At 44.9% G+C, this 26,845-nt stretch overlaps 1 protein-coding gene across 1 annotated transcript in view; it reads right to left on the reverse strand.

Moving 5' to 3' along the window:
• Positions 1 to 26,845, reverse strand: part of lrp8 (low density lipoprotein receptor-related protein 8, apolipoprotein e receptor) — a 454,742-nt gene that overhangs the window by 332,220 nt on the left and 95,677 nt on the right. The gene's annotated exons all lie outside the window — the stretch shown is intronic.

Genomic DNA, 26,845 nt, shown 5'->3' on the forward strand with positions numbered 1-26,845 from the left:
TCTCAAGCGGTTTGCAATCTGGACCAGATAAGGGTTGTATAGTGCCTTACGGTGCAGTGTCCTAGGGCAGTTACCTTGCACAGGGCCCTAAGCATCCAGACAGGGGGAGTCGTGTTTCACTAATATGCTGGAATCCCATTAATGAAACAATAAAAGGATATGATGAGTGAGGGTTTTTAATAAGGTCCCGCATAACAGGGTGGACATCAAACTAAAAGAGGTGGGAGTTTGGGGTGTGGTGTGTAGACAGAACTTTATTTATTTGTCCTCGGTTTAATGTGGCTTTTTACTGAAGCTCTCTAAATAAACAGATTTAGATTTCCTTTCTCACTGCCACCCCTACTGCTTCAACAACACTAGGAAGTAGAGAGGTATGGTGCAAGTAACCTCATCAGAATTAGATGACGTCAGAAGTGTTACATAATGACATGCGTTTGTATTTTGTTACTTTTGTGGTTTATAAATGAATAGCTGTAGTATTTGTATATAATTTTTGTGATGTTTATGATTAAGATCAGCTCATTTTAATGTCCCAGTATTCCTTGTGCCTTATGGGTGGTGCCTCTGGGGGCGGGGCCACCCTAATGTCACCATTTCAGAGTCCTCCCTCTGGCTATTTAACCAGAGCAGAGAAGTTTTCGGAGTAGGAGAACATTCAGTTTGTGATGGAGTTTCTCTGAATTTCCTGATTGTTTTGCTGCCGTCCCTGGTTTTCTCTTCTTTTGGTCTTTGGGGCTCTTTGTGTTTTTGTTTTGGTTAATAAATGTTTTATTATTAAAGATTCTAATTTGTCCACACAAGTTGACAAAGAGGTGCCAGGGTCACGAGGCTGATTAGAGGACTAAGAGGTACGAGTGATGAGGAGAGGTTGGAGGAGATGAACTTCTTCAGATTAAGCAAACAGAGATTAAGAGGTGAGATACTGTAATTAATATTTTTAACAGTACAGTGATTTCTTTACTGTTACACTAAAATGAATTCTTCAACAAGAACACACGGAGACAGATTGAAACTTGTTAAGGACTGATTTGGCACAAACATTAGAAAGACTGTCTTTGCACAAAAAGCCACAGACACTTGGAATAAATGAGAAGTAAAGTGACAGGGAGCAGGCGTCTCATTTAGAAAACAGGAAAATGCATAAACCAAAAAAAAAGGTCCAATTTATAAAACCTGGTGTACCTACATATGTTCATCATTTACTTTTTTAAATCACAGCCACCTTGTATATGTGTATACGTGAACGAGCCTAGAACTCCGCCCAGCTGCCACCATAAAACAACCATATAAGGACTATGCAAATGAACCTCATACATATTCAATAAACATGCTACAGATGTTCATTGGCTGGTAGAGCAGCCTCCCAGATGATGCATCGAGACAGCGCCATCCTATGCTGCTGCACTCCACAACTGATCACGCAAGACTGCTCCACTGTGTTATGGGGTTGGGGAAGGGCATAGGTAGGCACTGCCACCCAATTTCCATTTTAGCCTATCCAGGTAATATCTTCTCCGAGGGTTACTGCTTACTGTGCTCTGGTGGCACATAACCTACTGCCAGGTCGGTCAGTCGCCCTATTAAACTCCTTGGCGTTAATGCCAAGCGTGATTCAGGCTCAGAATTCTATGCAAGTACGGTTAAGCCCAAGTCAGACTCGGACTGACAAGTTATCATCCGTTTTATGTTCAAGACAGTATTCTGCTTCCATCTAGTGGAGGAAACAGAATCACACTTCAAAAATGTCATAAATACTTCTGTCAATTTTGCCTCTCTAAGGTAACTTGTCAATATAACTGAGTGGGGCAGAGCCACCAACTAAAAACACAATGACAACCGAAAGGCCAAAAACTCAGTTTTGGAACAAACATAAAGCTTGATTAAGTAAGTGCTCAGCTGCCCGCTGGCATCTGGGGAAATGCTTTAGGTGGTGCTACTCTTTACCATCATGGGGCAGTTGCACTCCAGTTCCACCAGCATGGTCATATATGGTGCCCATGGCATTGAACTCCTGTCCTGAAGAAAACTTTTAAATGTACACTGGGGCTTTCTTGCTTGTTTTAGGGTGGTTCTCCGGCTTAATGCTTATTTTTCTTTCTATTGTTATTTTTGAGTTATTTATTTGTGGGCTTTCAGTTTTAATGACACTGCTATGTATGTACTCATATACAATTTTTGTGGACAATTTATGTGCCACATATGGTACGTGTGTTGAACATGAACAGGTTGAGACATTCCTGTAAATCATCTTGCACATGTGAGGTATGTTTTGTGAATAAATTGTTTCCACCGTTCAAATGTTAACATAATTTTGACTCACCCTGTATATATTTTTTTAATTGTTACCTATGGTGTATATGTACTTCAAGGCCATATTCCTTATGTTGGTGGGTGGAACCACAAGAGGCGGGGCCAGAATGACATCACTGTGTGGCACCGCCCTTAGCCTTTATATTGAGGTTAAGGAGACGGGTTCATCACAGCATCATCGGTTGTTGCGGAGTGTGTTTATATTTTATTAGGTTTACAGTCATTTTCACCTGGTCCTTGGATTTCAGACTGGACTTGTCAGCTTGTGTTATTTTTCACTTTTCTATGGCATTTCTCTTAGGTTGGTTTATGATTTAGCATTTATGCCATACCATCTTAGTCCTGAGCAGAGTCGTGGATGGAGTCCATCCCAGCAAGTACAGGACTCAAGGCTGTAACAATTCCAGGACAGAGCGCCAGTCCATCACAGGGCAACCACACACATGAGCCAATTTAACGATGGCAATCCACCTAACCTGCATGTCTTTGGACTGTGGGAGGAAACCAACACAGACACGGGGAGAACATGTAAATTCCAGGCAGGGAGGACCCTGGAGGTGAACCCTTGTCCCCTTTGAGTGAGGCAGCAGGGCACCCACTGCGCCACTGCTTTAACATTTACGGTCTAATGTCTCTTGTATTCTATAAGTGGAACCTCCAAAAGGTGCGAGTACCCTGACGTCACTGTTGTTTGGTCCTCCAGCTGGCTTTAGAAGTCTGTCAAAAGAAGAGATCCAGCAGTGGGGCATGGAGTTTATTTATGGAGTTTCTGAGAGGATTTTTAAATATATATATTGTGGTCCCCGACCGGGGCTGGAGCTCGGCCGGGACGCCCAGGAGGATGAGAGGAGGGCTTGTGCTTCCTCCAGACCACGAGGGGGCATCCGTCCTAGTTATGTTGGGGGCCTCAGGTAAAGGGCTTGGAAGCCCAGCCCTGTAGGGACCCGTGGCCACCGATGCCGGGGCTGGAGCCCAGCCGGGACGCCCAGGAGGACCAGAGGAGGGCTTGTGCCTCCTCCAGACCGAGAGGGGGCGTCCATCCTGGTTATGCTCGAGGCCTCGGGTAGAGGGCTTGGAAGCCAAGCCCTGTAGAGACCCGTGGCCATCGCCAGGCGGCACCCCAGTGCCCGATTATCCCGGCACTTCTGCCACACCAGGAAGTGCCGGGGAGACGACAGGGGACACCCGGACGGCTTCCGGGTGCGCAGCCGGCACTTCCGCCACACGGGGGTGTGTCCGCGGGAGATTGCCGGGAAGCAGCTGGAGCCCATCCGGGTTCCTATAAAAGGGGCCGCCTCCCTCCAGTCATGAGTGGATGTCGGGTGGAAGAGGACAGAACTGGAGAGAGGACGGGAGGCGGTCGAGAGAAAGGCAGAGAAACTGTGTGGCCTGGACATTGGGGGAATCGGTGCAAGAGGCACTGGGGGTTTGTGAGCACGTTAAATTTGTATATAATAGTTGTAAATAAATAGTGTGTGGTGAAAATATGATGTCCGTCTGTGTGTGTCCGGGTCCAAGTTCACAATATATATGTATGTATAGTAAATTATGGCTTGTGTTAATGGATTCTGCTATTTGGATTATGTATTTGGACTCTGCTTTGTATTGCCTTTTACTACTTTTTATCTAATGTTTCCCTTGTTCTTCTATTTCTGTTAATATATCCTTTTTTATAATAATAATAAATTATTTGCATTTATATAGCGCTTTTCTCACGTTTCCTGTTTTTCAGAGTCTCTCCAAGCCAGAGATGTGCAGTTTTCTCTCTCTTGTTAGACATTTTGATATACTTTGGGACTTTGAGTGTACTTTTGAACTTCATTTTGGGCCTGTGTAGGCTGAAGCCTTCAGATAGCGGTTGGAAGTTTGGCTAACTTGGGCTGAGCCTCTTCTAGGCAGACGAGTGAAGGTCCTGGGCCTCCTTTAGGGGCCTCCTGTCACACCCTTCCTGCACGTCTCCAACTCACACCATTTGGCTCTGGGTTGCCTTTTTAGCCACTACTTATTGTTCTTTTTTTTTCTCGTGTTTGCTATCCTTTTGTTTATACAAATCATTTCTATTGATTTTTTCATTTGCCTTGGTCTTCTCAAGCGTGACGGTTGCAGTTATCCTCTTTTCTTGAAGGGCATTTTTCAACTTTTAAAAGCTTGGGCCTCATTTTGGGCCTGTGCAAACCTTGAAGCCTGTCTTTAGAGTTTGGGGTCAGGCTGCCTGGGGTGAAGTCGATTTTTTGGATCTAGCTGGGGTATTTGGGGGCTTATTCACCTTTCTTTTCCTTCCGCAACTCCACTACACCATCCTGCTGACAACGCTTATGTGGATGTAACTAACACTTGAGTGCTCCACTGCTCCGGGTAAGCAGCGCCTAATCAGCTATAATGACCCTTCTACCAATCAATGCTTTCTTTTTATAAACGGAAAATAGAAGGATCTATAAGTGGACACTCATTGGCCAGAAAAAATGAATTCCAGGAATGAACCTGTGCAATTTAAAAATAATTACAATAGAAGGAGAATAACAGCAGCTGATTAGCCTAAGGGAGCAGCTAAAGATCGATGCAACTGACAGTAGAGGCTACAAAAATGGAAAAAAAAGGGAAGACAAGCAAGTAGACCTGTGAGACACTTACAGATCTACAGGGGTGTGGGGGTCAGTCAGGAGCAGGCGGATAAAGAACTTGGTCAGAAAAAAATCAATCAAGTAACTAAAATGAGAGCTTGCAGTCCGTCCATTTAGCTTGGTCATCTGATTACTAATCTATTCCAATAGTTTATCCAGCCTCACGTCTGTGCAGGGAGCCATGAAATCTCAAGACCATAGACACATTCTGGAGCCAAATGTCCTGCCAAGTGGCAGAAAGGTCTATCTCAGTCACAGGTCACGGACCCTCCAATGCGATAAAAGAGCCAAAGCACACAGTGGAAAGACCCCAAGAACTGGCAAAGATTAAAACATTGGACTGTTCTGAAGTGGCCTTCTATGAGCCCTGATGTGAATCCCATCAAATATCTCTGGAAAGAACAGGAACATGCAGTCTGGAGAAGACCCCTTTCAAACCTGACCCAGCTGGGTAGGCCGAACCACCTGTGGACAGGCGCAGACGTCTCATGGAGAGCTCCAGGAATCGCTGGTGTGTGATGACTGCAAACTCTAAAGGTTGGTCAACATAATATGAGGTTTGGGAGGTGGTCCCATCATTTTTGTCCATCCCATTTTCATTTGTTACTAGGGGGCTTAGCCCCCTGCTCGCTCGTTTTTGTTTTTCCGGATACACACTTTTAAGATTTTTTTTTCCTTTGAATTGTTGCTATTTCATTAGTTTCACTTTGATTTCAGAATTTCTGCAAAAACAATATTTGGAATCTTTTGAGTCCCAACGTGCTGAATCTTATTAATGAGGTCAGTGAGACTCGTGTTTAATGACTTTGTACCCTAATTCAGGACAGGTTTCTCTGTTTGGAATTTCAGCACCGACAAAACAAACTTCATCATCAGCAGTTAATCATTTTTTTTTGTAAAGTAACCAATAAATGCATGTGAGGTAAACTCAGTATTTGAAATTGTCTGACTTAAACCTCAAAGCCTTACAATATTTACATACGTCTGGCATATCACCTGTGTCCATATATTCAATCTCTATTCGCCTTTTCGCTATTTCTCAGAGTAATAATTTTTCTTTCTTTGTGCTAATGCGATCTTTACTTTCTTTTTTTGACACAGTTGTTGTTTTCTGCTTTCATATTCTGTATCTTGCTCTGCATGTGTTTCTACGAGTCTTTTCAATCAATCAATCAACATTTATTTATATAGCACATATTCATACAAAAAAATGTAGCTTAAAGTGCTTTACAAATTGAATAGAAAAATAGAAGACACAATAAAAAATAAACATAAGTCAACATTAATTAACATAGAATAAGTAAGGTCCGATGGCCAGGGTGGACAGAAAAACAAAAAAAAACTCCAAAAGCTGGAGAAAAAAAATAAAATCTGTAGGGGTTCAGACCACGAGACCACCCAGTCCCCTCTGGGCAATCTACCTAACATAAGTCAAACAGTCCTCTTTGTATTCAGGGTTTTCATGGAAGGACCTGATGATGATGGTCACGTAGACTTCTGGCTTTCAGTCCATCAATGTTGGTGCATCAGGATGCTTTGAGTAGGAACAAGTAAGAAACAAAAAAGAGAGTAGGGGTCAGTATGGATTTTAGAGCCACCATGAATAGTTATTATGATGAACTGAATATACAGAGTATCAGGATTAAGTTAAAGTGAAGTTATAAGAAGGCCATGTTAAAGTAATGTGTTTTCAGCAGTGTTTTAAAGTGCTCGACTGTATCAGCCTGGTGAATTCTTATTGGCAGGCTATTCCAGATTTGAGGTGCATAACAGCAGAAGGCCGCCTCACCACTTCTTTTAAGTTTAGCTTTTGGAATTCTAAGGAGACGCTCATTTGATGATCTGAGGTTACGATTTGAAATATAAGGTGTCAGACATTCCGATATATAAGATGGAGCAGATTATTTAAGGCTTTATAAACCATAAGCCGTATTTTAAAGTCAATCCTGAATGACACAGGTAACCAGTGTAGTGACATCAAAACTGGAGAAATGTGTTTGGATTTTCTTTTCCTAGTTAGGATTCTAGCAGCTCCATTCTGCACTCGTTGCAAGTGATTTATGTCTTTTTTGGGTGGTCCTGAGAGGAGTGCGTTACAGTAATCTAGTCGACTGAAAACAAACGCGTGAACTAATTTCTCAGCATCTTTCAATGATATAAGAGGTCTAACTTTTGCTATGTTTCTTAAGTGAAAAAATGCTGTCCTAGTGATCTGATTAATATGCGATTTAAAATTCAGATTACAGTCAACAGTTACCCCTAAGTTTTTTACTTCCATCTTAACTTTTAATCCTAATGCATCAAGTTTATTTCTGATAACCTTGCTGAATCCATTATTGCCAATTACTAAAATTTCAGTTTTTTCTTTATTTAGTTTGAGAAAATTACTATTCATCCATTCAGAAATACCAGTAAGACATTGTGTTAGTGTATCGAAAGAGTCGGAGTCATCAGGTGCTATCGATAAGTACAGCTGTGTGTCATCAGCATAGCTGTGGTAGCTCACGTTGTAACCTGAGATAATCTGACCTAACGGAAGCATGTAGATTGAGAAAATTTTGAATTCCAGTTTTCATTTTCTCTAACCTGCTCTGCATGCGTTTGGCCCCCTTTATTTTTTAACCTCTTTATGACGTTTTACTTTGTTTTCTACTCTTTGTCTTTTATCTCTGACCTCGCTTTGTCCTGCTTTTTGTTTCAATGACACCTGGTCCGTGGTGATTATTTTCCCTTTTTCGAGTAATAATTTCTGTTTGTTTGCGCTACTGCGATCTTTACTTTCTTTTTTTTTTATACTTTCTAATGTTCCTACTTTCATATTCTTTAACTTTCTCCACATTTGTATCGCACCAACATTTTATTTTTTGTTTTGAGCCTTTCGAATTCCACTGCTTTCATTATCTCTAACCTGCTCTGCATGTGTACGTTAAGTTCACCATTCTTTTTCGATGAAGGCGCTTTTAAATGAGCTCATGGACGACACTGACTTTTGTGCTTTTCAAGAATCATGTTATACTGTTTAACGTTTGCGATGATTAACACTAGAATAACCAAAGCTTACAAAAAAAAAAAACCTCAGAAATCCATCCCACATTAAATCCCTTCGCACCTCTCTGTCAGCGTCTTTTGTGTTGTAAATGTGTCGATAAGCCCAAGCAGCCTGCTATCCTATCCTCCCACCGCCGGAGAAATGGCAAAAAATCACTCTCCCAGCTCAAGCCTTGTTTATCAGGGAGTGAGGTAGTACCTAGAGCTATATAGGCTAAATAATATATCGTTATTTGGAGCGCATGCATGTCATCTGTGCTCCATGTCTACAAAGATCTATGTAAGTGTAGGATGACAGGAAAAGTAAGAAATGTTGAGCACATACCACAAAGGAAAACTGTTTTTATGTTTTTGTACTAAAGACAAAATTTTGACATGAAGTGTACAGTATAATGTCTGAAGACTGAAGTCCAAATATCAAATAAGCACTTTAAGAAAAGGTACAAATATAACAAAACAAGTGCGCTTTTATTCAAGACTTTAACCGGAGAGAAAGAAAATGGGGTTAGTGTGGCTTGTTGCCGCGACTTCTTTGGTAGAGCAGCGGTAAGAACTGCTGACTCCAATTCAAAGGGTCGGCCTTATCGATCAAACAGAGGAAGCTCTGCAGTCTACTTGTGACTTTACGCTGTAGGAAGATAAGTAAATAAATCAAGGTAAATAACATTCGATCTGGCTTTTATGCAAGTAACATAAATGTTTCTTATGTAAAGACCATCGCAAAACATAATCACAAACAGGAGTTTGCACGATAAGTTGGCGAGCTCTGTAAGCCGTGCTGCTTCTTTGAAAGACAGGTGTGGGGCAGACTGACTGGCACAATGTAGCCGGACTTCGTCCTGTATTCAAACGGTGCCATCTTTTGCCTTTACGCCTGGTGCCGCTGCATTGTTCTTATATGTGAGTGGGGGTTTCTTGCGGGGAGAACTTCTGTTCTCTTTCTCCGATGTAGCACCCTCCTCCTCATCTGAGCTCACCTCCATTAGAGTTCGTCTTTATTTGAGTGGGGCGAGTGTGAACACAACTGACAGAATACAACTGAATAAATAAAAAAAACGCTAACCTTTACAAGTACCATACATTTACACCGGCTGTTACAATAAAAACATACATTGATTTGAGTCTGTATATTAGTAACAATAAGAGCAGCTCACTACTCAAAACGTTTATTTTGAGAAGCGGGGAGGCTCGAACCGGGGACCCTTTCAAAAGGAGTCAGCAGTTTTTACCGCTGTACTACCAATGAAGTCACAACAACAAGCCACACTAACCCAATTTCTTTTTCTACGTTCATAGTCTTGAATAAAAGCGCACTTGTTCTGTTATATTTGTACCTTTTGCGAAAGTGCTTATTTGATATTTGGATTCAGTCTTCACACATTATACAGTTCATGTCAAAATTATGTCTTTAGTACTAGAACATGAAAAAGGTTTGTCTTTTTATTACCACGCTTATATTAACTTCACCTGTTTGTTGTCTGGTGCAAATCTTGTAATCGAACCCACTTCCTATTGTCCAAATAACTTGAAATTTTGCACACTTACTCACTTGCGATGACAATACACGAATCAAAAAGCTTCACTAATGGATCAATTATCCATCCATCCATCCATTATCCATCTCACTATATCCTAACTACAGGATCACAGGGGTCCGCTGGACGCAACACAGGGCGCAAGGCAGGAAACAAACCCCGGGCAGGGCGCCAGCCCACCGCTGATGGATCATCTTAATTAATGTTAATTAAGAAATGAAATTTTCTTTTGAAGAATAGTTCAACATTTCATCAATAGATGGCGCTAGTAACAGATAGAAATATTAAAGGAAGTGTTCAAATATTGATTACAAAATTATACTAAAACAAACCCAAGACATCGCTCGTAAAATAAAAGCATGGGCCCTATTCATCAATCAACATTCAAAAAGCGCCCACGCTTTAATTTTACAAGTGATGTTTAAGAGACTTTTATTTTTTACTTTTTAGTACACTTTTTAACTTAATATAAGGGTCATTTTTAAAAAGTATTCATTTATATTATATATATTATTTAGGTATGAAGGTTCAACATTTCTTGAATTCCTGTCAGCCTACATCCTATAGAGCTTTGTAGACACGGAACACACGTGAAATGCAGGTGTTCCAAATAACGATATATTATTTAGCCTCTACAGCTCCAGGTACCTCACTCCCTGATAAAGGCTTGAGCTGGGAGAGCGATTTTTGCTGTTTCTGTGTTGGTGCAAGGATGGGATAGCAGGATGCTTGCTGCTTATCGACACATTTACAAGACAAAAGATGCTGACAGAGAGGTGCGAACAGATTTAAGGTGGGCTGGATTTACGAGTTTTTTTCGTAAGCTTTGGTAATTCTAGTATTAATCTTTGCCGTACGGCGTGTTTTTTTAACGTTTAGACTCTGATTTTGTTGGAAGTACCAATACAATAAATATCTGCTTCATTTTATCGACCGTTCACATTTTTATTCCTGTGAGTGGCTGGGTAGGTAGGAGGGGCCGTCAGTGCACCACTCTGCCCGGGGGGCCTATAATGCTGTTAAGACCGCCCTGGCCAGCTGCACACATCGCAGGCTTTCTTGCTGGACCTGTTCTCACGGCTGGCGGAGGCTCAACCCTTTCAGGCCTTTGTCACCTTCCAATTTTCTGACTCCCGTCTCGATTTTTCCGAGTCACTGGGCCCATTAGGATTACACCTTTTACATCTGCCTCCTTTCACGTGGTCCACGACGTCTGTCGGCCTTCTCCTTCAGACCGGGCCTCTGGCTGGCACTGCCCCCCCGCCCCCTTTTCACGTTACCCTAATCAGCCGTCTTTCTGGAGAGCTTGCTCACTTTTCAGCTCTTCAAGTGGCTTCAATCGACCACCTCAGTCTCTCACCTCCAGTCTGACAGTCCTGCTGCCTGACATCTTTTCTAGTCGTGAACACTTCAGTTTCTGCATGTTCGCTTTCCTTGCATCTTCCATTTGTTTGATGACACACGGGGGCCTCATTCTCTGAGCTGCTTTGTAATCTATCAGCGCCCTCCGAGGAAACACAAATGAAAGCGAGGTTGGCATTCACACAGGAATCCAGGGCCTTTTTTTTTTTCCTTTTACAGACTTTCAGGAGGGAAAAGGGGAAGGAAAAGGGGCTTTGATTTCATGGATGGCATTCAACACCAACAAAAGGACAGGCAGAGAAGATAAATGGAGGCAGAAACGCTGGAATCACCCTAGATGATGGCGGCGGCAGTGCACAGAATAGAGCGACCAAACGAATATCGAGGCACATCAAAACGGGAAAGGCAGGCAAAGTGTGCAGCGGGAAATGGCAAAGACGTTCATGTTTGCTCTGTGAAATGAGAAATGGGGGGCACAATGCTTGCAAGGGCGGAGTTTGACATTTGGGCTTAACAGATAATGATAAGAAGACATTTTATTTATATAGCACCATTCCCATGTAGATAAATCTTACAAGATAATCGCATCATTTGAGAGTCACAGCCGTACTGCTGCACAGTGAAATCGTAAAGCGTTTGTGAGATAAACTTACAGCAGAACCTAAATCCTACTAACAGTAACACATTCTGAAAAAGTTCACAATTTCCGTTAAGATTTTTTATTATCTGCCGACTGTAAAATAAACAACTTTTTTAGTTTGAAAATCAAGGTAGAAAATGCCAGCCTGGTGTGGCACACAGGTCTTCTGGATTTGGTTAACTGGTAATGGAAGACATGCAGGTTGGGTAGGGTGGCAATGCTAAATTGGGCCCAGATATGCATGCGTGTGTGAGTCAGTGTAAGAGTGAGAGTGTGTGCGCGTGTGTGTGTGTGAGAGAGAGTAAAAGAGAGTGGTGGCTCTGAGGGATCTGCACTGGCAATCGGAAGGTTGCCGGTTCGAATCCCGTAAATGCCAATAGCAGCTGATCTGATCTCCTTATAGTGCGTTCAGCTCCCCCCCTTCACAAAATGAGTAGGAGACCCCCAAAGAGGCAGGAGCATAGCGCGCCTCCAGGGGGTTGAGCGAAGCGATCAAGACGCGATCATCTCGGAGAAACACTTTGACGTCCCACAAGACTTGACTTTACAACCTTAGGACGCAAGACCCGTGAGACAGTGACTTTTGCACATCACGCCCTACTTACAAACAATTTAAAACAAGTTCACGGACATCTAACCTTGCAGTTGTTGGAATGCTTTTGGCAGACACACTTCATGTGCTCCCAGCTATTAAAACAACGATAAGCAACAAGCAAAACACAGAGCTAGCCAGCAGACGATCCACGGGCATCTCTTTAGTGTGCGTTCAGCAACCCCCCAAAACACCCCCTTTCACAACGAGAGTGGCAGAGACGCAAAGTGGCAAAAGGACAGCTGCTATACAGGCTTTGAAATGATCGACGTGCGGCGCGACAAGCAGAACACGCAGCTCGCCAGCAGCAACAGCTGAAAGACAGCAGCTGATCCGACCGCATCTCCTCAGCATGAGTTCAGCCGCCGCATCACCCATCCCATTCACAAGGCAAGCAGTGTTATACGTCCCGCGAGAAAGAGATGTAACCACGCCCGGGGCCGGAAATAAAGGACAAATATTGTTTTTACAAAAGTTTTAAAGTAAAAGTGAAAATATGTAACAATTCCCAAGAAAATAATCTCTTTCAATTGTTTATCCGGTGAACCAAGCACAGGGGTGGGTGAAGCCCCCTAGTCTAAAATAAAGTGAAAACACTTTTTGTAATGTACCATAATCCAGGTATATATATATATATTTGAATGTCAGGTTGTATAATTGCTCAGCTGAACTTTACACCAGTAGTGACACAACTGTGCACTGGGCTTTATTCTTACATCATTAGGGCTACTGATTGTGAAATGGGACATTTGAACTTGCTGAATTTTTTTTTCATTACAATTTAAATTTATTAGGAGTCGGAGTCTGTACATTATTGATGACTCTGGCTCCACAGCCCTGGACAGTACACTAAAAAAAGAGTGTAAGAGCAGCGTCCTCAAGCTTTTCAAGAATTACTTGGGCTGTAAAAATGCTAACAGCGTTACTCACGCAACGGTTCAGGCGTGTCTTACGTAAGTGTCAGGCCCAAGTGTCACCTGGGCAACGGTGTAAACACGCCTTCTCCTGGCCCCATAATGCCTTGTGGCAAGAAATGTTTTTCAGACGTTCAGGTGTCGCACAATCTTGACAGTGATACTAGCAGTGAGCCCGTCTTCAGGCAGCGAGATGAATCCGAACACGACTATGAGGAATCCGAAAAGGACACTTGCACTTGGGTCTCTACTGACCCAGCTTCAAATAAACCAGCACCATCTTACTATGATTTTGTGGGGCAGCCAGGAATAAAAGTGAACGTTAACAGCGAAGACCCACTTACTTACTTGAAATTATTTCTTGATGATGACGTGATCAAAAGAGTTGTCGTTGAGACAAACCGTTATGCTGAACAGTGACGGGTAAATGACCGTACACCTGAGCAGTTTTCTATTTCAAACGGAGGAAAACTGCTAGGTGCTGACGATATACGTATTTAACTGGCACAAACAAGCATGAGCGTGTTACCCCGAGTTTGGCTTCCCTGCACTGGCTTCCAGTACGTTTTCAAATCCATTTTAAGATCCTTGTATTTGTTTTTAAATCCTTTAATGGTTGTGCTCCATTTTATTTTTCGGAACTGCTGCCCCCTTATGTCCTGTCTCGCTCTCTCAGGTCAGCAGACCAGACGCCTTTTTACGTGTTCCTAAGACACGACGCAAACTCCGAGGTGATCGGGCTTTTTCAGTTGTACCTCCAAAACTCAGAAACGATTTGCTGTTGCATGTTAGGCAGGCTGTAGCGGTCAGGGGCCGCTAAGATTCACACCGTCAAAAATGACAGTGATTTATTTATTTTAATAGAGGAGACCCCAGGAACGTCCCCAGCCTTGGATCGACCCACACACACACACACTCACAACAGAGACCAAATGAAGTGAACTGGGAACATTAAGCCATTAAGAATATAATGAAATTAAATGAAAACAATAATACCACCCCTACCCCTTCGGCGATATTACATTTAACAAATAAACACTAACACCACACAGCAAAGTCCATTTAAACTAAACCGGATGAATTGAGAGGTGATGAAGTCAACTCCAGCGATCTGTATGTTGAAAGGGTGAAAGAAAACTCGATGGAAGTCAGATGGATGGTCCAGGAGCGCTCCACTCTTTCGGAAAACCAACGAATTCCAACACAGTCCTCAGTGCACAGGTAGAGAGATGATCCAGACCCCAACAAACGAATACAATCCAGGACCCAATGATTAATTAAGGTTCAGATAACAGCAGGCAGCACGACAGATTAACGGAACACACAACACACCAAAACAAAACAAACTTTTTTTTTCTCTATTTGCCCTCCTTTTAACCTCCTTTGACCCTAGCAGCACATGCAAGGACTGCTGGGAGATGAAGTTCTTACTTAGCAGGACAGCTACAAGGCTCCTTCACATGCTGTCTTTAAATCCTATTTAAAAATCCAATTGGACTCCCCGGCCTTTAACCACAGTGTGATATTTTGACTATCTGTGTAGTTTTTATTATGAATTTCTTCAGCTCTTACGCGTTTCTGTTTATTTTATCCTTTTGGTTATTGTATGTCTGACATGTTGGGTTTTTATTGTACAGCACTTTGGTCAGCCTTGATGTTGTTTTTAAAGTGAAAAATAAATAAATAAATAAATATCTGCTATTTTCATCATCATCATCATCATCATTAGTAGTAGTAGTAGTATAGTGTGGTCCAGATCTAATTATGCAATTTTCATTACACTATAACTTATTAAGTTTATTACATAGAAAATCACCCAAAAAATCCTGGACCATCGAGAAGAGTGAGAACTGACGACATGAAGAATCGTCGAACTGGAATCATCCCCGCATGACGATCTGGATCTGCATAATTAGATCTGGACCACCCTGTAGTATTAGTTATCATTATTATTATTTGTATCTGTATACTTTTTCCACTTCTGACTTTGAAGTTTTACTGTTAGGTTTACTGAGATTTAAGAAAAATGTTTTGTTTTTTTTTGCAACGCTTTTGACATGGTTTTTTGAGAAAAAAATGTAAATGCAATTTTTGTTTTGCAAAAAATATTAACGTTAAGAAGGTTAAATGGGTGCTTGAGAATCCATTGGCTATCGGACGCGTAATAGAACGCACTGCACACAAAAATCTACAAAAGTCGTAGTGCCCTCGCTCAAGCTGAATTTGAAACAGTAATCTGTTATTTACGGCGTAAAGAACGTTTCTCTGTTTCAGAACATTTGAACAACCTGGACTAGAACAGGCCCTTCACCTCAATTCACCTCTTCAGCCCTCTCCTCTCCACTTCATTCCTCCATAATTAGATCAAGTCTAACTCTGAATGTCCCTAGAGTCCCACTGTCCACCACTCTACTTGGAAACGTTTCTCACGCAGTCAGTAAATTTGACAAGACAAGTGACTTTCAGTTGTGTCAGTTGACAGGCCATTCAGCACAACAAAGCTCGCCAGTCCTCTCCGCTTCATTCTTCTAAAATAACATCAAGTTGAGTTCTACAGGTCCCTAAAGTCCTCCTGTCTACCGCACTACTTGGTCATTTATTCCAAGTGTCTGTGGCTCTCTGTGTGAAGATAAAACTTCCTCATGTTTGTGTGAAATTTCCCCTTCACAAGTTTCCAACAGTGTCCCCGTGTTCTTGATGAACTCATTTTAAAGTCACCGACTCGATCCACCAAACTAATTCCCTTCACCATGTTAAACTCTTCAGTCACATGTCCTCTTGATCTCCTGTAAAGGCTCAGCTCTTGTAATCTTTCCTCATCACTCATCCCCTGTAACCCCTAAATCAGCCTAGTCGCTCTTCTCTGAACCTTTTCTTGTGCTACTATGTCCTTTTTGGAGACCAAAACTGCACACAGAACTCCAGATGAGGCCTCACCAGTGTGTTATAAACCTCCTGTGACTTGTACTCCACACATCAAGGCGCTATATAACCTGACATTCTGTTAGCCTTCTTTCTGGCAGTTGATAGCGTCGAGCCCACTGTGACTCCTCAATCCTCGTCAAATAACTACAATGAGGTTGTGATGTCGTAACTCCACGGCTACTGCAATGCTGCAAACCCACAAACAGGCAAGTTTCTATACCTCGAGGAGACAAGACCAAGAATCTGTGACAAAATGATTAGTTCTCGTTTCCTTCCTTTATCACAAGGATACCTCAAATTTAGAAGGCACACCTTGAGCATGGGAAAGACATTACATTACATATACAGTTGTGCTTGAAAGTTTGTGAACCCTTTCGAATTTTCTATATTTCTGCATAAATTTGACCTAAAACATCATCAGATTTTCACTCAAGTCCTAAAAGTAGATAAAGAGAAACCAGTTAAACAAATGAGACAAAAATATTATACTTGGTCATTCATTTATTAAGGAAAATGAAGGAATATTACATATTTGTGAGGGCCAAAAGTATGTGAACCTTTGCTTTCAGTATCTGCTGTGACCCCCCAATAACTGTAACTAAACATTTCTGGTAACTTCTGATCATCCTGCACACCAACTTGGAGGAATTTTAACCCATTCCTCCGTACAGAACAGCTTCAACTCTGGGATGTTGGTGGGTTTCCTCACATGAACTGCTCCTTCAGGTTCTTCCACAACATTTCGATTGGATTAAGGTCAGGACTTTGACTTGGCCATTCCAGAACATTCACTTTATTCTCCTTTAACCATTCTTTGGTAGAACGACTTGTGTGCTTAGGGTCGTTGTCTTGCTGCATGACCCACATTCTCTTGAGATTCAGTTCATGGACAGATGTCCTGACATTTTCCTTTAGAATTCTCTGATATAATTCAGAATTCATTGTTCCATCAATGAAAGCAAGCCGTCCTGGCCCAGATGCAGCAAAACAGGCCCACACCATGATACTACCACCACCATGTTTCATAGATGGGATAAGGTTCTTATGCTGGACTGCAGTGTTTTCCTTTCTCCAAACATAACGCTTTTCATTTAAACCAAAAAGTTCTATTTTGGTCTCATCCGTCCACAAAACATTCTTCCAGTAGCCTTCTGGTTTGTCCACGTGATCTTTAGCAAACTGCAGACGAGCAGCAATGTTTTCTTTTGGAGAGCAGTGGCTTTCTCCTGGCAACCCTGCCATGCACACCATTGTTGTTCAGTGTTCCCCTGATGGTGGACTCATGAACACGAACATTAGCCAATGTGAGAGAGGCCTTCAGTTGCTTAGAAGTTACCCTGGGGTCCTTTGTGACCTCGCCGACTATTACACGCCTTGCTCTTGGAGTGATCTTTGTTGGTCGACTACTCCTGGGGAGGGTAACAATGGTCTTGAATTTCCTCCATTTGTACACAATCTGTCTGTCTGTGGATTGGTGGAGTCCAAACTCTTTAGAGATGGTTTGGTAACCTTTAACAGCCTGATGAGCATCAACAACTCTTTTTGTGAGGTCCTCAGAAATCTCCTTTGTTGGTGCCATGATACACTTCCACAAACACGTGTTGTGAAGAGCAGACTTTGATAGATCCTGTTCTTTAAATAACACAGGGTGCCCACTCTCACCTGATTGGCATCCCATTGATTGAAAACACCGGACTTGAATTTCACCTTCAAACTGATCATCCTAGAGGTTCACATACTTTTGCCACTCACAAATATGTAATATTCAATCATTATCCTCAATAAATAAATAATATTTTTGTCTCATTTGTTTAACTGGTTTCTCTTTATCTACTTTTAGCACTTGAGTGAAAATCTGATGATGTTTTAGGTCATATTTATGCAGAAATCTAGAAAATTCTAAAGGGTTCACAAACTTTCAAGCACAACTATATTTATAAAATGTATTATTATTTTGTTAATAATAATTCTTTGCATTTATATAGCGCTTTTCTCACTCCTCAAAGTGCTCAGCAATTGCAGGTTAAGGGCCCAACAGAGCGGAGACCCTATTGGACTGCCTTCCGATTGCCAGTGCAGATCCCTAGCCTCAGAGCCACCACTTGAATCAAAACCTTTGCCACTTCAAAGTGGACGTACTCGGTAACTTTTAAGGCTTTTTCTATCACTTGGGGATGCTGGGTTTCCTTGTGCCCCATTGTAAGCTGCAAGTATAAGTATTACGATAAAAAAATAAAATTAAAACAACAACAACATTTATTTCTATAGCACATTTTCATACAAAAAGTAGCTCAAAGTGCTTTACATAATGAAGAAAAGAAAAATAAAAGACAAAAAAAGAAATTAAAATAAGACAACATTAGTTAACATAGAAAAGCAGTAAGGTCCGATGGCCAGGGTGGACAGAAAACGCGTCACTTTAGGACACAATTCTGTGTGTCAAATTCACATACTGTATACCACAATCATTTTGACTTGAAAATAACCCAACATATCCTTTAAGTAAAAGGAATCTGTACGGCCTGCCGTGGTCTGACTGGCTGGTTTCAAGCCCTCCTTTGCCTTTCCCATTTCGCAGTCCCACTTAGCCATTCAGCTGCGTACTCTTAGCCGGTCAGGTATTTGCAGGCTTTCACTCACCGTGACACATTTAATTTTATATACTGGCTTTCCTCTCCATTAGTTTCATGGCCTTATCTAACTGTTTAACGTCAAGCCCTTGTAAATTGTTTCCAAAGGCAGCAATGGCTAGGACTGAATCCTCAGGGACCAGTCTGACAGCAAAATAGTAATCAATAGGCTTCAAAAAGGGGGAAGAACTGCAAAAACTCTGGCGTGCTGAGACAAGACTCATGAAAGAAAATCTTCTTAAATAAAGGATTTACTTATAAGAACAAAGAAAAATACAAAAAAAAATTCCAAAAGAGCAAAAAAAAAGAAGGCGAAAGAAGTTGCAATGGAAAGCAAATGAGTCCTATTATGAAATTCATCCATACATTATCCAACCCGCTATATCCTGAACACAGGGTCAGGGGGGTCTGCTGGAGCCAACACAGGGCGCAAGGCAGGGCACCAGCCCACCACAGCCTATTATGAAATCCACAAGAATAATCTTAAACAGCAAAGCAAAATAAGTAAAAGCTAGGGGGCTTCACCCCCTGCTCGCTTCGCTCACCAACCCCTTTGCCCCCCTGCCAGCGGCCGCTTCTCTGAAACCCCCTCATAAACGGTGATACATTGGGAAACAAGTAACAGTTGTTTTTTTTTTTTTCCCTCCTCTTTGCTTCATCAGCTGCTGGCGTCCTGCTGCAGCCATGTCGTGTGATCTGCACTTCGAATGTTTAAAAAGCCGGCACAGCAGCTGAATATTCGATTTCTTTTCGCTGTTCCATTATTTCCCCGCATAATGTTTTCTGTTTGTTTCCGCTAATGTGATCTTTACTTTCATTTTTTTGAGACTTTTGAAATTTTTTAAACTAACCTGCTCTGCTTGTGTATCACGAGACTTGCGCCTGAAGGTTGTAAATATGACGTGACCTGACTGTCTCGGGGTACGTGAAAGTGTCTCTCTGTCTCACTGACTCTCCTCAAAAGATCACATTTTTTTTTTTTTTTTAATAATAGAGAGATCAAAACCAAAAGAAAATACAAAACTCCTAGGACCACCAAAGGTCATCAGGGTGCATTTGAATGAATTGCCAGGGGCTTCACTTCCTATATGCCACTATAGTGCTGGGGGGCTCCTCAAAGGAGCTGAACAGGTAACCCCGCCTCTTGAGGAACCACCCACAAAATATACAGGACAGAGGATTCAGTAGAAGTGTGTCAAGAAACACAACTGGGGGTCCTCTATACCACCAGCAATACACCTGTATGCTACCTCACCGGGACTGCCAAATCAGAAGTTTTGTTTTCTTTCAATTTATCTTTTTATTCCTTTTTAGTCATTCAGGTGTGTGTTCAGTCCATAGAGTGAGTGAGTGTGTGTGTATATATATATATATATATATATATATACATATATATACATTGTCACGCACGCGCGAGTAGGAGGTCGTGGATTGATTCGACAGCACCTGGGAAACCACTCGCCAGGGAATGGTGGGGTATTAACTTTCTCCCTCTGCTTCCTCATAGGAAAAAGACCGTCCTGCACCATAGGCATGGATGACCGCAGTGCGATACTTCCGCCCTTCCTCCGCCATCTTGCCCTGACGTCATCCTTCCCATCCTCCCTTGCGGTCCTTCCCGCATTCCTCCACTTCCGCTCCTCCCCAATAAAATGGCGCGACGCCAGGAGTCGGCGTCGCGCATTATGAACTGTTTGGTTTATATTTTGACCTGTTTTTTTTCTGTACAATATACGGGGCCGGAAAAACCCCAACCCTTGCTACTGTCTCTCTCGGTCCTTTTACAAGTGGCGTAGTCGGCAGGATACAGAGATCCCGGAATGACGGAGGGACAGGACCTGAACACCGTGCTGCAGGGAATGAACGCCCAGCTCCAGGCCCTGCAGCAAGCGCAAGCCGCTACCAACCGGGAGCTGGAGGCCACGAGGCCAGGTTAGTGGAAGCCCAACGGGCGAGACCAGACCCGCCAGGCAGCCGCCTCCTATATGTACCGATGGGCCCTCGAGGACGCCGATGCCTACCTGGGCATGTTTGAGAGGACGGCCACCCGGAACGAGTGGCAGCGGTCCGAGTGGGCGGCCATCTTGGCGCCATACCTAAAGGGACCCGCGCTGCGGGCCTATTATGACCTCCCTGAGGAGGAGGCCGCTAATTACGACCTCCTCAAGCCCGAAATATTGGCCCGCTACGGCATTAGCCCGGGCCAGCAGGCGGCCGAATGGCGGAACTGGGTCTTTGACCCGAAAAGCCGCCGCGCCCAGGCGCTCGAAGTTCTGGGGCAAGATGGGCCGCTGGCTACGGCCAGAGAGCCCCGACGGGCGGAAAGTCGTCGAGCGGGTGGCCTGTGAAGGCCTGGTCAATGCAATGCCCAGTTCCCTCGCCCAGCAGGTCCGGGCACGCCTATCAAACATGTCGGGCCTCCTCGACGCCCTGGAGCGCCAGTTGGCGGTCCTCCGACTTGGGGGTCAGAAAAGCCTGCTCGCGGGAACCGCAGGGACGGGCGGCCACCCCGAGCCCTCGACGCTGCGGAAGCGCCAGCCAGAGCCAAAGAGAGGCCGGGTCCGCCGCGCTGTTTCAAGTGTGGCGAGACCGCCACCTGCTGCCAAACTGCCCCATCACATCGCCCGGAGCCTATGGACTGCAGCTGGACATCACGGAGAGGTATTGTACCCGCCGCATCCCTTGGCGAGTCCGAATCGGGAGTGGTGTTGCTAAATGGGCACGCCGTGGTGGCTTTGTTTGATTCCGCAGCAACATTACCATTGTTGCTCGCCGGTTCGTCTTACCGCAACAGTGGTTAAAGCAGCATTTGTTGGTTACCTGTGTACATGGGGGGACTAGGTCATATCGTTCCGCCACTGCTATCTTACCTGGAAGGGGGAACCAATCCAAATGACGGTCGCTGTGTTACCTGACCCCCTTCCCAGTGATCCTGGGACAAGACTGGTCTAAAAGAATCAGCGGTAAGCCATTCGCCGCTCCCGGGGCCTCGTTGGATCTTGTCATGAGGGGAAAAGGCACCCTCCCGCGCCTCCACGCCGCACAAGGGCAGGCCCTATGGGCGCTGGTGTCTCGGGGACCTTTCGTGGCTACGGACCTTGACCCGAAGATTCCGCCGGAGAAGGGACTAGCCAGGAACTCTTCCCGGCCCAGGCCCCAAGACCCTCTCGCGCCTGGACCATCAATTTCGGTCCACGCCGCCTCCTTTAAGAGGGAGCAGTGGAATGATGACTCCCGCGCTTTGCCCGAACGCATTGTTCTGCCTAACAGCTCGACAGCGGACGGATCCACACCGCGGGAACCCTTCTTTGTCCTTGAAATGATCTGTTGTACCGAGTGGCTACCCATGAGGGCGAGGTGCGGAAGTTGTTGCTAATTCCGCGTACCTTCCGGCGGGAGATATGCGAGTTGGCACATGCTCACCTCCTAGGAGCCCACCTCGGGCCAAAAACACTGGAGAGGATTAAGCTCCGCTTTTACTGGCCTGGGATCAATGAGGAGGTCCGCGGTTCTGTCAATCCTGTCCGAGTGCCAGACCCGCCAGATTCCTAGGAGGGACCGTGCTCCTCTAGTCCCTATTCCCCTCGTGGACATCCCTTTGAAAGGATAGGGGTCGATTTGGTGGGACCCTGGAGCCCTCAACCCGTGGCCACAAGTATATCCTAGTCATGGTGGACTATGCCACCCGGTACCCAGAGGCGGTTCCCCTGCGCCCGCTAATACTAAAAGCATCGCGACGGAACTGGTTAACTTGTTTTCGCGTGGGCATACCCAAGGAGGTCCTCACGGACCAGGGTACGCCCTTCACTTCGGATACGCTCAAGGAGGTGGCCAAATTACTGCAGATAAAGCACCTGAAAGCGCCAGTCTATCACCCGCAAACTGACGGGTTGGTCGAACGATTTAATCAGACGCTTAAGCAGATGCTCCGCAAGGTAGTCAGCGGGACGGCAGGAACTGGGACCAGCTCCTCCCGCCGTGCTTTTGCCTACCGGGAGGTACCCCAGGCCTCTACGGCTTCTCCCCTTTGAATTACTATACGGGCGACAACCCCGGGGAATCCTCGACATCCTAAAAGAAGGCTGGGAGGCCGAGGCTCTTCCCTCCTCTAATATTTTGAGTACGTGAGCAACTGCGCGACCGACTCACAAAGATCAGGCCCCTCCTAAAAGAGCACGTGACTCGGCGCAAGCAGCGCAGGCCCGGTGTTACAACCGCAACTCCGTCCTCAGGGAGTTCCGCCTGGGACCGAAGTTATGGTGCTCGCCCCGACCTCCCACTCAAGCTGCTCGCCACTGGCAAGGGCCTTACGAGGTTAAGGAGAGAAAGGACTCGTCGACTATTTGGTAAAACAGCCCAACGTCGACCGAAAGTGAGAGGATCTATCATGTCAACCTGTTAAAGCCCTGAGAGATAGAGAGGAGCTCCCAGCTCCCGTAGGTCACTCTCCCTTTTCGCAAGCACAACTGCCCTTAACCTCGGCGAAGAGCTGACCCCCAAGCAGCGGCAGGAGTTAGCCCAAACACTCCGAGCCATCCCGAGGTAGTGAGCGAGTCACCCGCCGGACCGCGCTGATTGAGCACGATATAGTCACGGAGCCCGGGTAATCGTCCGGGAGAGGCCCTACCGACTCCGGAGGCAAAACGCGCAGAGGTCGAACTGGAGGTGAAACGTATGTTGGACATGGACATAATTGAAGAGAGCCATAGTCCCTGGTCCAGCCCTATTGTCCTCGCCTCCAAGCCAGACGGCTCCTGGAGGTTCTGTAATGACTTTAGACGCCTGAATCAGATCTCCAAGTTCGATGCCTACCCCATGCCCCGCATTGACGACCTCCTTGAGCGGCTGGGTACGGCTCGATATCTGACTACCCTTGACATGACAAAAGGGTATTGGCAAATTCCTTTAACGGCATCCGCAAAGGAGAAAACGGCCTTTAGCACCCCTAGCGGGCACTGGCAGTACAAGGTCCTCCCATTTGGGCTGCACGGGCCCGCGACCTTCCAACGCCTGGTAGATAGAGTGCTGAAGCCCCACCAGTCCTATAGCGCGCTTACCTGGATGACGTTGTCATCTATTCCGCACCTGGGAGGAGCATCTACTGCAGGTCGCAGCTGTCCTCCTAACACTGGCTAAAGCCGCCTCCGCATAAACCCCGGAAGTGTTTTTGGATTAAAGGAGGCCAAATATTTAGGCTACCTCGTGGGACAAGGACAGGTGCGCCACAGAGCTCCAAAGTGAAAGACATCTTAGAATGGCCCGTCCGAGTACCAAGAAACAGGTGCAGGCTTTCTTGGGGCTTGCGGTTACTACCGCCGGTTTGTTCCCCGCTTCTCCGAAAGAGCAGCACCCTTGACTGACCTGACAAAAAAGGGCGCTCCCCTATACGTGGTGTGGACCGACAAAGCAGAACACGCGCTCAGTGACCTAAAGAAGGCCCTAACGCCGGCACCTGTGTTACGGACGCCCGATTTTGGGCTCCGCTTATTCTCCAGACCGACGCCGGACACAGGCCTGGGTGCCGTGCTGAGCCAAAGCGCCGATGGTGTCGAGCACCCTGTGATGTACCTTAGCCGGAAACTGATGGACCGGGAGACCCGGTACGCTGCAGTGGAGAGGGAGGCCTTGGCCATTAAGTGGGCAGTGACCCACCTCCGTACTACCTGCTGGGTCGCGAGTTCGCTCTGGTGACTGATCACGCTGCACTTCAGTGGATGTCCCTGCACAAAGAGTCGAATCCGCGGGTCACCAGGTGGTTCCTGGACTTACAGCCGTATAAGTTCACTGTCACTTATCGGCGGGCACCCTTCAGGCCAATGCCGATGCCCTCTCTCGTATTCACGACCTCTCGGTTAGGTCCGCCCGACCTGACGGTCCTGGGCTAAGGGGGATCGTGTCACGCGACGCGCAGTAGGAGGCAGCGGATTGATTCGACAGCACCTGGGAAACCACTCCGCCAGGGAATGGTGGGGTATTAACTTTCTCCCTCTGCTTCCTCATAGGAAAAAAGACCGCCCTGCACCATAGGCATGGATGACCGCAGTGCCGTCCTTCCGCCCTTCCTCCGCCATCTTGCCCTGACGCCATCCTTCCCATCCTCCCTTGCGGTCCTTCCCGCATTCCTCCACTTCCGCTCCTCCCCAATAAAATGGCCGCGACGCCAGGAGTCGGCGCGCGCATTATGAACTGTTTAGTTTATGATTTTGACCTGTTTTTGTTCTGTACAATATACGGGCCGGAAAACCCCAACCCTTGCTACTGTCTCTCTCGGTCCTTTACAATATATACATATATATATATATATATATATATATATATATATATATATATATATATATATATATATATATACATATACATACAGTGGTGTGAAAAACTCTTTGCCCCTTCCTGATTTCTTATTCTTTTGCATATTTGTTACACAAAATGTTTCTGATCATCAAACACATTTAACCATTAGTTAAATATAACACAAGTAAACACAAAATGCAGTTTTTAAATGATGGTTTTTATTATTTAGGGAGAAAAAAAATCCAAACCTACATGGCCCTGTGTGAAAAAGTAATTGCCCCCTTGTTAAAAAATCACCTAACTGTGGTGTATCACACCTGAGTTCAATTTCGTAGCCACCCCAGGCCTGATTACTGCCACACCTGTTTCAATCAAGAAATCCCTTCAATAGGAGCTGCCTGACACAGAGAAGTAGACCAAAAGCACCTCAAAAAGCTAGACATCATGCCAAGATCCAAAGAAATTCAGGAACAAATGAGAACAGAAGTAATTGAGATCTATCAGTCTGGTAAAGGTTATAAAGCCATTTCTAAAGCTTTGGGACTCCAGTGAACCACAGTGAGAGCCATTATCCACAAATGGCAAAACATGGAACAGTGGTGAACCTTCCCAGGAGTGGCCGGCCGACCAAAATTACCCCAAGAGCGCAGAGACGACTCATCCGAGAGGTCACAAAAGACCCCAGGACAACGTCTAAAGAACTGCAGGCCTCACTTGCCTCAATTAAGGTCAGTGTTCACGACTCCACCATAAGAAAGAGACTGGGCAAAACGGCCTGCATGGCAGATTTCCAAGACGCAAACCACTGTTAAGCAAAAAGAACATTAGGGCTCGTCTCAATTTTGCTAAGAAACATCTCAATGATTGCCAAGACTTTTGGGAAAATACCTTGTGGACTGATGAGACAAAAGTTGAACTTTTTGGAAGGCAAATGTTCCGTTACATCTGGTAAAAGGAACACAGCATTTCAGAAAAGAACATCATACCAACAGTAAAATATGGTGGTGGTAGTGTGATGGTCTGGGGTTGTTTTGCTGCTTCAGGACCTGGAAGGCTTGCTGTGATAGATGGAACCATGAATTCTACTGTCTACCAAAAAATCCTGAAGGAGAATGTCCGGCCATCTGTTCGTCAACTCAAGCTGAAGCGATCTTGGGTGCTGCAACAGGACAATGACCCAAAACACACCAGCAAATCCACCTCTGAATGGCTGAAGAAAAACAAAATGAAGACTTTGGAGTGGCCTAGTCAAAGTCCTGACCTGAATCCAATTGAGATGCTATGGCATGACCTTAAAAAGGCGGTTCATGCTAGAAAACCCTCAAATAAAGCTGAATTACAACAATTCTGCAAAGATGAGTGGGCCAAAATTCCTCCAGAGCGCTGCAAAAGACTCATTGCAAGTTATCGCAAACGCTTGATTGCAGTTATTGCTGCTAAGGGTGGCCCAACCAGTTATTAGGTTCAGGGGGCAAATTACTTTTTCACACAGGGCCATGTAGGTTTGGATTTTTTTTTCTCCCTAAATAATAAAAACCATCATTTAAAAACTTAATTTTGTTTTTACTTGTGTTATATTTGACTAATGGTTAAATGTGTTTGATGATCAGAAACATTTTGTGTGACAAACATGCAAAAGAATAAGAAATCAGGAAGGGGGCAAATAGTTTTTCACACCACTGTATTAGTGGTGGATGGCCGGGACGCCCCGAGTATGGAAGGACTGGGGGACAGAGTATTTTCCATTTCTCCTCTGGACTGACAGATGGCAGCCCCCTTGGCTTGCAGCGGGGTCACAGGAATCTCAACCCTGCTGGGGCCCATGCGGCACTGCCAGGCGATGCCTTGACTTTTCCAGGGCCCTATTCGGCACCACTTTGGCCACACCTGGAAGTACTGCCGGAAGAAGCTCGTTGGGCATCTGGACTCCATCCGGGTGCCCAATAAAAGAAGCCAATTACCACCACTGAATGGCCA

This window comes from Polypterus senegalus, chromosome 14 (assembly GCF_016835505.1).
Source record: "Polypterus senegalus isolate Bchr_013 chromosome 14, ASM1683550v1, whole genome shotgun sequence".
Classification (NCBI taxonomy): domain Eukaryota; kingdom Metazoa; phylum Chordata; class Cladistia; order Polypteriformes; family Polypteridae; genus Polypterus; species Polypterus senegalus.